This window comes from Monodon monoceros, unplaced genomic scaffold (genome assembly GCF_005190385.1).
Source record: "Monodon monoceros isolate NGI ecotype Baffin Bay Population unplaced genomic scaffold, NGI_Narwhal_1 Super_Scaffold_11, whole genome shotgun sequence".
NCBI classification, from domain to species: Eukaryota; Metazoa; Chordata; class Mammalia; order Artiodactyla; family Monodontidae; genus Monodon; species Monodon monoceros.
In genome coordinates this window covers 93,712,837-93,726,191 of record NW_021703767.1, presented here as the reverse complement: position 1 = coordinate 93,726,191, position 13,355 = coordinate 93,712,837, and the positions used below count along the sequence as shown (strand labels likewise).

The 13,355-nt window shown below is 42.2% G+C and overlaps 1 pseudogene; it reads right to left on the bottom strand.

The window, feature by feature from the left end:
• LOC114890318 overlaps positions 1 to 11,660 on the bottom strand; it is a 42,372-nt pseudogene extending 30,712 nt beyond the window's left edge.
• Positions 11,661 to 13,355: the final 1,695 nt, after the last annotated feature.

The window sequence follows — 13,355 nt, the reverse complement described above, 5'->3', positions numbered from 1 at the left end:
CACCACCAAACCAGCTTTACAACAAATGCTAAAGGAACTTCTCTAGGCAAGAAACACAAGAGAAGGAAAAGACCTACAATAACAAACCCAAAACAATTAAGAAAATGGGAATAGGAACATACATATCGATAATTACCTTAAATGTAAATGGACTAAATGCTCCCACCAAAAGACACAGATTGGCTGAATGGATACAAAAACAAGACCCATACATATGCTGTCTACAAGAGACCCACTTCAGACCTAGAGACACATACAGACTGAAAGTAAGGGGATGGAAAAAGATATTCCATGCAAATGGAAACCAAAAGAAAGCTGGAGTAGCAATTCTCATATCAGACAAAATAGACTTTAAAATAAAGACTATTAGAAGAGACAAAGAAGGACACTACATAATGATCAAGGGATTGATCCAAGAAGAAGATGTAACAACTGTAAATATTTATGCACCCAACATAGGAACACCTCAATACATAAGGCAAATACTAACAGCCATAAAAGGGGAAATCGATGGTAACACATTCATAGTAGGGGACTTTAACACCCTACTTTCACCAATGGACAGATCATCCAAAATGAAAATAAATAAGGAAACACAAGCTTTAAATGATACATTAAACAAGATGGACTTAATTGATATTTATAGGACATTCCATCCAAAAACAAAAGAATACACATTTTTCTCAAGTGCTCATGGAACATTCTCCAGGATAGATCATATCTTGGGTCACAAATCAAAACAAATCAAGCCTTGGTAAATTTAAGAAAATTGAAATTGTATCAAGTATCTTTTCTGACCACAACGCTATGAGACTAGATATCAAATATAGGAAAAGATCTGTAAAAAATACAAACACATGGAGGCTAAACAATACACTACTTAATAACGAAGTGATCACTGAAGAAATCAAAGAGGAAATAAAAAAATACCTAGAAACGAATGACAGTGGAGGCATGACGACCCAACACCTACGGGATACGGCAAAAGCAATTCTAAGAGGGACGTTTATAGCAATACAATCCTACCATAAGAAACAGGAAACATCTCGAATAAACAACCTAACCTTGCACGTAAAGCAATTAGAGAAAGAAGAACAAAAAACCCACAAAGTTAGCAGAAGGAAAGAAATCACAAAGATCAGATCAGAAATAAATGAAAAAGAAATGAAGGAAACAATAGCAAAGATCTATAAAACTAAAAGATGGTTCTTTGAGAAGATAAATAAAGTTGATAAACCATTAGCCAGACTCATCAAGAAAGAAATGGAGAAGACTCAAATCAATAGAATTACAAATTAAAAAGCAGAAGTAACAACTGATACTGTAGATATACAAAAGATCATGAGAGATTACTACAAGCAACTCTATGTCAATACAATGGACAACCTGGAAGAAATGGACAAATTCTTACAAATGCACAACCTGCCAGGACTGAATCAGGAAGAAATAGAAAATATGAACACAGCAATCACAAGCACTGAAATTGAAACTGTGATTAAAAACCTTCCAACAAACAAAAGCCCAGGACCAGATGGCTTCACAGGAGAATTCTATCAAACATTTAGAGAAGAGCTAACACCTATCCTTCTCAAACTCTTCCAAAATATAGCAGAGGGAGGAACACTCCCAAACTCATTCTATGGGGCCACCATCACACGGATACCAAAACCAGACAAGGATATCACAAAGAGAGAAAACTACAGGCCAATATCACTGATGAACATAGACGCAAAAATCCTCAACAAAACACTAGCAAACAGAATTCAACAGCACATTAAAAGGATCATACACCATGATCAAGTGGGGTTTATTCCAGGAATGCAAGGATTCTTCAATATATGCAAATCAATCAATGTGATACACCATATTAACAAATTGAAGGAGAAAAACCATATGATCATCTCAATAGATGCAGAGAAAGCTTTCAACAAAATTCAACACCATTTATGATAAAAACCCTGCAAAAAGCAGGCATAGAGGGAACTTTCCTCAACATAATAAAGGCCATATATGACAAACCCACAGCCAACATCGTCCTCAGTGGTGAAAAACTGAAAGCATTTCTACTAAGATCAGGAACAAGACAAGGTTGCCCACTCTCACCACTCTTATTCAACATAGTTTTGGAAGTTTTAGCCACAGCAATCAGAGAAGAAAAGGAAATAAAAGGAATCCAAATTGGAAAAGAAGAAGTAAAGCTGTCACTGTTTGCAGATGACATGATACTATACATAGAGAATCCTAAAGATGCTACCAGAAAACTACTAGAGCTAATCAATGAATTTGGTTAAGTAGCAGGATACAAATTAATGCACAGAAATCTCTTGCATTCCTATACACTAATGATGAAAAATCTGAAAGTGAAATCAAGAAAACACTCCCATTGCAACAAAAAGAATAAAATATCTCGGAATAAACCTACCTAAGGAGACAAGAGACCTGCATGCAGAAAATGATAAGACACTGGGAAAGAAATTAAAGATGATACAAATAGATGGAGAGAGATACCATGTTCTTGGATTGGAAGAATCAACATTGTGAAAATGACTCTACTACCCAAAGCAATCTACAGATTCAGTGCAATCCCTATCAAACTACCACTGGCATTTTTCACAGAACTAGAACAAAAAATTTCACAATTTGTATGGAAACACAAAAGACCCTGAATAGCCAAAGCAATCTTGAGAACGAAAAACGGAGCTGGAGGAATCAGGCGCCCTGACTTCAGACTATACTACAAAGCTACAGTAATCAAGACAGTATGGTACTGGCACAAAAACAGAAAGATAGATCAATGGAACAGGATAGAAAGCCCTGAGATAAACCCACGCACATATGGTCACGTTATCTTTGATAAAGGAGGCAGGAATGTACAGTGGAGAAAAGACAGCCTCTTCAATAACTGGTGCTGGGAAAACTGGACAGGTACAAGTAAAAGTATGAGATTAGATTACTCCCTAACACCATATACAAAAATAAGCTCAAAATGGATTAAAGACCAAAATGTAAGGCCAGAAACTAGCAATCTCTTAGAGGAAAACATAGGCAGAACACTCTATGACATAAATCACGGCAAGATCCTTTTTGACCCACCTCCTAGAGAAATGGGAATAAAAACAAAAATAAACAAATGCGACCTAATGAAACTTCAAATCTTTTGCACAGCAAGGGAAACCATAAACAAGACCAAAAGACAGCCCTCAGAATGGGAGAAAATATTTGCAAATGAAGCAACTGACAAAGGATTAATCTCCAAAATTTATAAGCAGCTCATTGCAGCTCAATGACAAAAAAACAAACAATCCAATCCAAAAATGGGCAGAAGACCTAAATAGACATTTGTCCAAAGAAGCTATACAGACTGCCAACAAACACATGAAAGAATGCTCAACTTCATTAATCATTAGAGAAATGCAAATCAAAACTACAATGAGATATCATTTCACACCAGTCAGATTGGCCATCATCAAAAAATCTAGAAATAATAAATGCTGAAGAGGGTGTGGAGAAAAGGGAACCCTCTTGCAGTGCTGATAGGAATGTGAATTGGTACAGCCACTATGGAGAACAGTATGGAGGTTCCTTAGAAAACTACAAATAGATCTACCATATGACCCAGCAATCCCACTACTGGGCATATACCCGGAGAAAACCATAATTCAAAAAGAGTCATGTACCAAAATGTTCATTGCAGCTCTATCTACAATAGTCCGGAGATGGAAACAACCTAAGTGTCCATCATCAGTTGAATGGATAAAGAAGATGTAGCACATATATACAATGGAATATTACTCAGCCATAAAAAGAAACGAAATTGAGCTACTTGTAATGAGGTGGAGAGACCTAGAGCCTGTCATACAGAGTGAAGTAAGTCAGAAAGAGAAAGACAAATACCATATGCTAACACATATATATGGAATTTAAGAAAAAAAATGTCATGAAGAAAATAGGGGTAAGACAGGAATAAAGACACAGACCTACTAGAGAATGGACTTGAGGATATGGGGAGGGGGAAGGGTAAGCTGTGAGAAAGCAAGAGAGAGGCATGGACATATATACACTACCATATGTAAGGTAGATAACTAGTGGGAAGCAGCCGCATAGCACAGGGAGATCAGCTGGGTGCTTTGTGACTGCCTGGAGGGGTGGGATAGGGAGGGTGGGAGGGACCGAGATGCAAGAGGGAAGAGATATGGGGATATATATATATGTATAACTGATTTACTTTGTTATAAAACAGAAACTAACACAATTATACTCCAATAAAGATGTAAAAAAAAAAAAGATATACAGATTGCCAACAAACACATGAAAGAATGCTCTTCATTAATCATTAGAGAAATGCAAATCAAAACTACAATGAGATATCATCTCACACCGGCCAGAATGGCCATCATCAAAAAATCTAGAAACAATAAATCCTGTAGAGGGTGTGGAGAAAAGGAAACAACACTCTTGCACTGCTGGTGGGAATGTGAATTGGTACAGCCACTATGGAGAACAGTATGGAGGTTCCTTAAAAAACTACAAATAGAACTACCATATGACCCAGATATCCCACTAGTGGGCATATACCCTGAGAAAACCATAATTCAAAAAGAGTCATGTACCAAAATGCTCATTGCAGCTCTATTTACAATAGCCAGGAGATGGAAGCAACCTAAGTGTCCATCATCGGATGAATGGATAAAGAAGATGTGGCACGTATATACCATGCAATATTACTCAGCCATAAAAGGAAACGAAATTGAGATATTTGTAGTGAGGTGGATGGACCTAGAATCTGTCATACAGAGTGAAGTCAGTCAGAAAGAGAAAGACAAATACCGTATGCTAACACATATGTATGAAATCTATGAAAAAAAATGTCATGAAGAAACTAGGGGTAAGACAGGAATAAAGACACAGACCTACTAGAGAATGGACTTGAGGATATGGGGAGTGGGAATGGTAAGCTATGACAAAGTGAGAGAGTGGCATGGACATATATACACAACCAAACGTAAAATAGATAGCTAGTGGGAAGCAGCCGCATAGCACAGGGAGATCAGCTCGGTGCTTTGTGACCACCTGGATGGGTGGGATAGGGAGGGTGAGAGGGAGGGAGACGCAAGAGGGAGGAGATATGGCCACATAGGTATATGTATAACTGACTCACTTTGTTATAAAGCAGAAACTAACAGACCATTGTAATGCAATTATACTCCAATAAAGATGTAAAAAAAAACCAGACCAGAAAAATTTGAATAGACATTTCTCCAAAGAAAATATGCAAGTGGCCAATAAGCATGTGAAAATACACTAGACATCATTACTCATTTGGGAAGCATAAATCAAAACCATAATGAAATATCACACTACACACACTGGAACAGTTATAATCAAGATGACAACAAATATGGTCACGGATGTGGAGAAATTGGAATCCTCAGACACTGCTGGGAATGTAAAATGCTGTAGGTGCTTTGAAACACAGTTTGACAATTCTTCAAAAAGTTAAACATGAAATTACCATATGACCCAGCAATTCTACTCCTAGGTACATACTCAAGAGAAATAATAGTTAAGGCTTGTGTACACATAAGACTTGTATACACAAATACTCATAGAACTATTATTCATAATAGCCAGATGTCCAACTGATGAATGGGTAAACAAATTGGCCTATCCTTACGATGAAAGTATTTGGCCATAAAGAATGTACTGATACATGCTACCAATATGAGGCTTGAAAAACATTATGCTGAGTGAAAGAATCCAGACACAGAAGGCTACATATTGTATGATTCCATGTATATGAAATGTCTAGAATGGGCAATCTATATAGACAAAGGAGATAAGTAGTTACCAGGACTGAAGAGAAGACTAAGAAGTGACTGCTAATGGGTCAGTCTCCTTTTGGGGTGATGAAAATGTTCTAAATTAGGTAATGGTGATGGTTGCATAACCTTGTTCCATATGTTATGTTAACCACTGAATTGTATACTTTAAAGAGGTTCCTTTTAAGATATATCAACTATCAATTTAAAAATGGGAAAAATTAGACCATTTTTACTTACCTGGAAATATTATCACTGATAAGATAAAATAAATGTTAGCATAAAGAAGTATGGAAGGTTTATCAAACTGTTACAATCAATTACCTCAGTAATAAAGCAGAAAAGGAGGTTGAGAATTTTTTTTTTAAACACACCTCTGTATGGCTTGACTTGCTATAAACATGTATCCAATCATTTTTTTAAAAAAAACACATAAAAATAAACCCATATATACCTAAAAACTGAGTACAAAATTCCTGGCATTTTAGCATGTTTGACACTTGAAGGAAGTCATTTGGCTACTCTAGGCCTCAGTTTCTCCCTGTGAAAGAATGTGTTGATCTGGACTCCAAACATCCCCAACTACCTTTATGCCAGGGAGCAAATTACAAGAAAGTAGAAGACAGGCACATGCTTCCTAAGTGATTCCTTTAAAACTCTGTCCCCCATTCCCTCTACATACAATACTCCTTAATGTAAGACTTTCAGATTTAAAAAGACAAAAAAAATTCTAAATATTTCCTATGACTCCTTCTCTTGAAAGTCAAAGTCCCCACAAGAAGGCATTAGCCTTGCTCCCCATGACCTGCTGATGTGGAAGGACTGGGCTTTGCAAGCATCACATGGGTCAAGATCCTGGACTGATCACTGTGTTACTTAACTACTATTGTCCAACAAGCCACCTCAAAACAGCAACTTAAATCAGGAAGCCCCAAGAGTCCTTTGCAAGAACAGCTTCTAGAAAGACAGAGCAGGAGACAGATTACAGGGAGTAAAGAATGAATGGTGACAAGGACTTGGAGCCAGTGAGGCCGGTGGTGAAGGAGAGGAGAGTACAGCAGCTTGACAGGAAGCAAGACTGAAGGAAGGGCATAGCTGGTTGAGTTTGCTTTAGTAACTTGGAAAGGCTTTGGCATTTGACAGACTCAAGGGAAGGTGACAATCTCAAGGAAGCAGTTGAAGCCATAAGAGAAGGCATCGTCAGTGTAGCGATGTTCCATAGAAGAGAGAAAGGATGGGAACAGACTGCAAGACTGAGGTACTCAGCCTTAGAAACCAGAGATGTGTGTCTATGTTTTGAGACATAAGGTGAGAAGAAAAGGATGGGTGCAGGTGGGGCTACATGTGGAAGTGGAGGAGACGGTGATGAGAAAACTACTATTTGGAGGGACCTCTGCTCTTAGTGAGGCAAGGAATTCTCTTCAGGCCTACAGGAATAGTTTGGATCTTGGGCAGAGAAGACAGGGTTTAGAACAGAAGAGGCTGAGCAGCCTTTGTGGGAATGCCTACCACAGTAAGTAAACTTCTCTGGCCAAGATGAGACCCAAGGAGCAGTGTCAAGAAAGTGAATGACCAGGACTTAATGAGTATTTTTTTTTTTTTAGATGTTGGGGGTAGGAGTTTATTAATTAATTAATTTATTTTTGCTGTGTTGGGTCTTCGTTTCTGTGCGAGGGCTTTCTCTAGTTGTGGCGAGCGGGGGCCACTCTTCATCGCGGTGCGCGGGCCTCCCACTATCGCACCCTCTCTTGTTGCGGAGCACAGGCTCCAGACGCGCAGGCTCAGTAGTTGCGGCTCACGGGCCTAGTTGCTCCGCGGCATGTGAGATCCTCCCAGACCGGGGCTCGAACCCGTGTCCCCTGCATTAGCAGGCAGATTCTCAACCACTGCGCCACCAGGGAAGCCCCTTAATGAATATTTTGCTATTGTCACAGGAGGTCAGACCCTGGGGAGGAGAAAAGAATCTCCTCAAGGATATGTAAGAGGAGAGTTAGAGGTACTTATAATTTGAAGATTACAAAGAGATATGGCATGATTTTGTACCCTAGTCTTGTAAAAGTGGGAGCTAGAGTAAGCACCCCGGGCTCCATGACTTAACAGCAAACATTGATGAAAGATGCACTGGGTTTCCGGTACCAGGCTAAGTCTCTTATAAGCGTTATTCTTTTAGTTATAATCTTTTTTTAAATTAATTTTGATTGGAGTATAGTTGCTTTACAGTGTTGTGTTAGTTTCTACAGTACAGCAAAGTGAATCATCTATATGTATACACATATCCCCTTTTTTTGGATTTCTCTTCCCATTTAGGTCACCACAGAGCACTGAGTAGAGTTCCCTGAGCTCTACAGTAGGTTCTCATTAGTTACCTGTTTTATACAGAGTGAAGTAAGTCAGAAAGAGAAAAACAAATATCGTATATTAACGCATATATGTGGAATCTAGAAAAATGGTATAGATGATCTTAGTTATCATAATCTTTCATAAAATATTGTTATTTTCATTTTACAGACAGGTAAACTAAGCTTTAGAGGTTATTTTTCTCAAGGCCACTGTGGCAGATTTTTAGAAAGATGGCTACAACCATATCGCCCATCCTCTAAAATGTGGCCTTGCCACTCCAGTCAAATGACAGAGTCTAATTCCCCCTACCCCTGGGGTTGTGACTACTTCCACCAACAGAGTATGATTGAAATGACTGACTTCCAAGGCTTCATTATAAATGCCATGCATCTACCGCCAGCTTCCATTAGAACACTTGCTCTGGCAAAGAACAACCAACAGGTAAGAAGTTTGCCATCCCAAAGGCTGCTATGCTGGAGCATCACCTGAACATGGCTGAACTCCCAACCAGCAGCCCCCACCTTGCTCTCATATCTGGCTCAACCTCGAGCTTTCAGATGATGGCAGATCTAGCCAACGTCTAACTGCAACCTCATGAGACCCCAAGTAAGAGCTACCCAGTGCAGCCCTTCCTGAAGTTCTGCCCCATAAGATCAGGAGCAAAATGAAATGGCTTTCACTTTACAAGTTCTGGGGTAATTTGTTATGCAGCAACTGTAATCAAAATAGCCTCAACATCACAGAGCAACAAAGCTAGGAATTACCTGCAAGGCTGCCTGCCTGGCTCTGGAGCCCAGCTCTTGCTGGCTTCCTTTCTGATACCCTTCTTTGTTTATCTCCCATCTCTAGCACAGGTTCTCTCTCAGAGCATATGCCGGACAAACATTTGACCTACTTCTTAGACAGATGCGTTCTTACCTCCGTTTTCTCCTCCACTTCCTGGCAAGTTTATACGATATAATGTGTCACTGTCCACCACTTTTAAAACATAGCAATGGTTATTAAAACTTTTGCCACATTATTGCCAAGTAAATCTTCAATTCAATCAATCACATCCTATTATTTTTATGCTTTGGCAAATCAAAAAGCTTTCCATTTTTTAGGCTTTAAGATGACTATGTCTTCCTTTTATACATATTAACCAGAATTACCTGAGTCTCTTCATCTTCCCCCTCTGGATTTCTGCCAGGCATATTAAACTTGAGGCCAAAACCACAGTAGACACTGAGTCCATAAATGACCTATTACGATTGAAAGAATCATGAATTAGATAGGGTTGAAAGTTTAAACTTGTACAGCACTTAGATCTTACCCTTTTTTGCTTTCTTTTTAGTATTACCACCTCTTTAAAAAATAAGGCATTTTTTGAATGATCTATCCATCCTGAAAACACCTGTATCAGATAGAACATGCTAGAAATCATGCAGCAAATTAAATGTCAAGCAGAAATGAGTCAACATGCCCTGTGTTTCATTAGCACCACCCAGTGAAGTCACAAATCCTGCCTGAATTGAAATCTAAGCCACACCAAGATCATGGGGCCTGTGCCCATATCTGTTTTCCTCTTGGATTTTAAAGGGCTGAGTTGTTACTACTGAACTTAGAAACAAAACTCTCCCTGAGTCAACAGTGCCTTTTTAAGTATCATTTGTTCAGTACCTCCCTCCCAGTACTCCCTTGTTTCTAGGGTCTAAATGGGCAGCTTGTCTTCATGTTCAAAGGGAACAGAATCTTCTGCTCAAACACTTCACTCCCTTCCTTACTTCATTACTGTTCCATCGCTAGATTTCTTCTCTAATATTCCAGAGCTAGGCCCCTAAGGCTGACATGAGCCACTGGCACTCCTTCAGAGAAGATGCCTTTCTCATCAACCAAGGTTGACTCCCACCTGAGGAGTGATGCTGTGTTCTCCTTTGTGCATGAACTACTCCAGGAGAGTCGGAGGTCTGGAGCCCACATGAGCCACCTGAGACCAGGATAATGGCTTTAGTGTCAGAAGTAGCATCCAGCTCTTTGTCACATTCCCAAATCCTACTTTTTTCTGCTTTTATTTGTCCCCTGCCCCTGCTAAGATAACGGCAGACTTCTAAAAAGGCTGTTAAGAGTAGTGAGATATTACTGTGAAATTGCAAGCACACACGATTTGATAATCATAAGCAGAGTGGGTCTTGGGGAACAGTCACACACCATTCCATGTCTCATGTTTTATTAGCTGATGTTTACTACTTTGCCACCTGGAGATTTGGGGACAGACTATAACAAATGATGGGAATTCTGGAGGTAAGTTCCAATTTATCTGTTTTGAATATGACACATCTTGTTTTGCTTCCAATTCTGCAAAGATGTCCCTGGGTCCTGGATACCAGGTGTTGGGCCGCATCCTACAGAGGTCTGCAAACCTTGTAGTTGCCCAGTCTCGAGACTGAAGATCTCAGATACAGAAACAGGGACATCAATGGTTTATTGGACAGGGGATCCTACATATCTGAAGCAAAAGGTCCTGGAGTGACATCCCACCATGTGCAGCAGACGGCTGGCAGGACGTGACAGCAGACTTTGCTACTCAGTGGAGAAGGAGGCTATCACTTATGGGGGAGGGGGACTTGACGTCAGGTGGGCTTATCAGTTGCCAGGGAAACCAGGGCTGGGGCAGGGGGCAAGCATGCAGGCAGTTACTGATGAAGCCCGGTAATTAAGAGGATTGGAGAGTCATGTGAGTGAAGCAGGGCCTGGTGGAGCAGGGGATGGACGGAGAGCAAGAGAACAGCCATGTTGAGTGGCCTGACCATACCCTCCACCCCTACAGACCCTGCACCACCCTTGCAACCTTGGCCCACCTCTCTTCCGTGATACCCTTGGGGTCAGGTACAGAGAGGGCGCTGCAACCAAACACCACAAATGCGATACAGGCAATAGCAGCTAAGGAGTATCAAGAGTCCAAGAAGTGGGCAAACTTTGGAGCCAGCTGCTTATAAGGTCAGTTTTTCCTGAAAGTCCAGAGGAGAATGACAATGGCATCTCGCTGTCGACCCAGCACTCAGACTCGTTTTGCAGTGAGGCCACCACTGTGCCCAGTTCGTGAACAGATTCCCTCCACTCAGGTCAGGGACAAAATGTAAGATGTTCATAACAGGCACAGTGCGGGGAAGATCATGACCATTAAACAAAATACAAGCAGTAACAGCATCCTGAGATAGTACCACCCCTGCCTGTGGCTCCTGTCCTGGGGGGCAGTACCATCCCGCCTCTCCACCCTCAGTCCCTACAGCCAGTGCCGAATCCTGGAGAGGCCCACGGGGTTAATATGATGGTGCCTTCCTTCAGTCAGGGCCTGGATTCATTACCTCAGTGGTCTCAGGTGGGGCCGGGCAGGAGACAGGTGAGATCTGTAAATCCCTTTCTAATCCTATTCCCCACGAGGCAGCAAACCCAAACCCGCGGGGACTTACCTGCCAGTCTCAGGGCCGGTTTTATAATGTGTTCCCTGGGGGTAGATGCCATGGCCAGGGCAAAAGCGACTTATCGTCCTGATCGATAGTTGGCAACATCCCTCGGTGGTCAACAGCTGGACTCGGCTGACGTGGACTAGCGGCCTCTGGGTTCACGTGGCATGGGCACTGGGCCCATTGCTCCTGGGGTGTGTCCACACGTTGAGAGCGGCTTTCCCGTCTCACCTGCTGCTGACGCGGCCCACTCACCCTCTGCATTAGCCCGGCAGCAGTGGGGCTGTAAGGCACGTGGAAACGCCAGCACGTTTCATTTGCATCGGCTCTTTCCTGAACCTCACGGCCAATAATGTGGGTTCCTTGGTCACTATCGACGTCCGTGGGTCCCGTAGGTCCCACACACAGCTGTTCTCGACCCCGAAGAGTGGTGTTTCGCGTTGCCCCCTGACTCGGGTGGGCCTTTTGGTATCGTCCTCCGCCTGTTGTGTGGCATTGTAGACACATGTCGCTGCTGTTCCATCACACTGTATGAGGGCTCTGCCTCCTTCCTCAGGTGGGACCAGAAGCCCAAGGGCACCCTTAAGATTACGCCGTTGCCACAGGCCCAAGCAGACCCTCCGGGTAACTGGCCACTCCAGTTCCCGATCCTGTCCCTCAGTTAACATCCCTAAAGCCTGTGCCTGTAGTCGTTGAGCGGGGGTGGGTCGGGGGTACGCTGCCATTTTGTAGATAATCCAGGTCCTTGTGTTCTGTCTGCATTCACCAGCCATCCCCGTGCAGTCAGATGAGCCACAAGCGCGGGGCTGCTACTTTTAAAGTGGAAAGAGACTCTGAGGTTAACAGGATATCGTCACTCTAATGGAAGAGAAAGACATCTGTCATGGTAGACAGCTGCCACAGGGCCTCACAGGCTAGTGGGCGGCCACCCCAGGATCACATCTGCAACCTTCCGTTCCCCGACCTTATTTCCTGACATTTCTGTGCTCACGGGAGCTTCCTCGGCCCCCTGGCTGGCTCAGTTGTTGGGCCACCCACCGCAGGCCTGCAAACCTTGTAGTTGCTCAGCTTCGACACTAAATAAAGAGCCCACATACAGCGACAGAGACATCGACGGTTTATACTGGACAGGGGCTCTTACATGTCTGAAGCAAAAGGTCCTGGAGCGACGTTCTCACCATGGATGGCTGACAGCAAGCAGATCATGGCAACAACCTTCCCCACCTGGGGGGAGAAGGAGGCTACCATTTATAGGGGAATTGACATCAGGCGGGCTTATCAGTTGCCAGGGAAACCAGGGGCTGGGGCAGGGGGCAAGCATGCAGGCAGTTACTGATGAAGCCCAGTAATTAAGAGGATTGGAGAGTCATGTGAGTGAAGCAGGGCCTGGTGGAGCAGGGGATGGACGGAGAGCAAGAGAACAGCCATGCTGAGTGGCCTGACCATACACGAGGTTTCCTATTTTGTTTCAGGAATCTGGGGTTTTAGGTAGAATAGGATGGTGACTAAGAGCAAGGATCTAGAGTCACACTGCTGAAGCTTGAATCACTGTGTTATTTGGGCAAATTCCTTAAGGCAAATAAATGTTTATCTATCTTGATTCTTCTTCAGTAAAATGGAAGTACCACAAGAGCATAAACCTTGTCTTTTCACCACTGTATTCCTAACACCTAGTACCTTGCCTGGAACACAGTAGGCATTTAGTAAATACGTTTTGAGTAAGTAAGTTTATATATGAATGTATGAATACTGC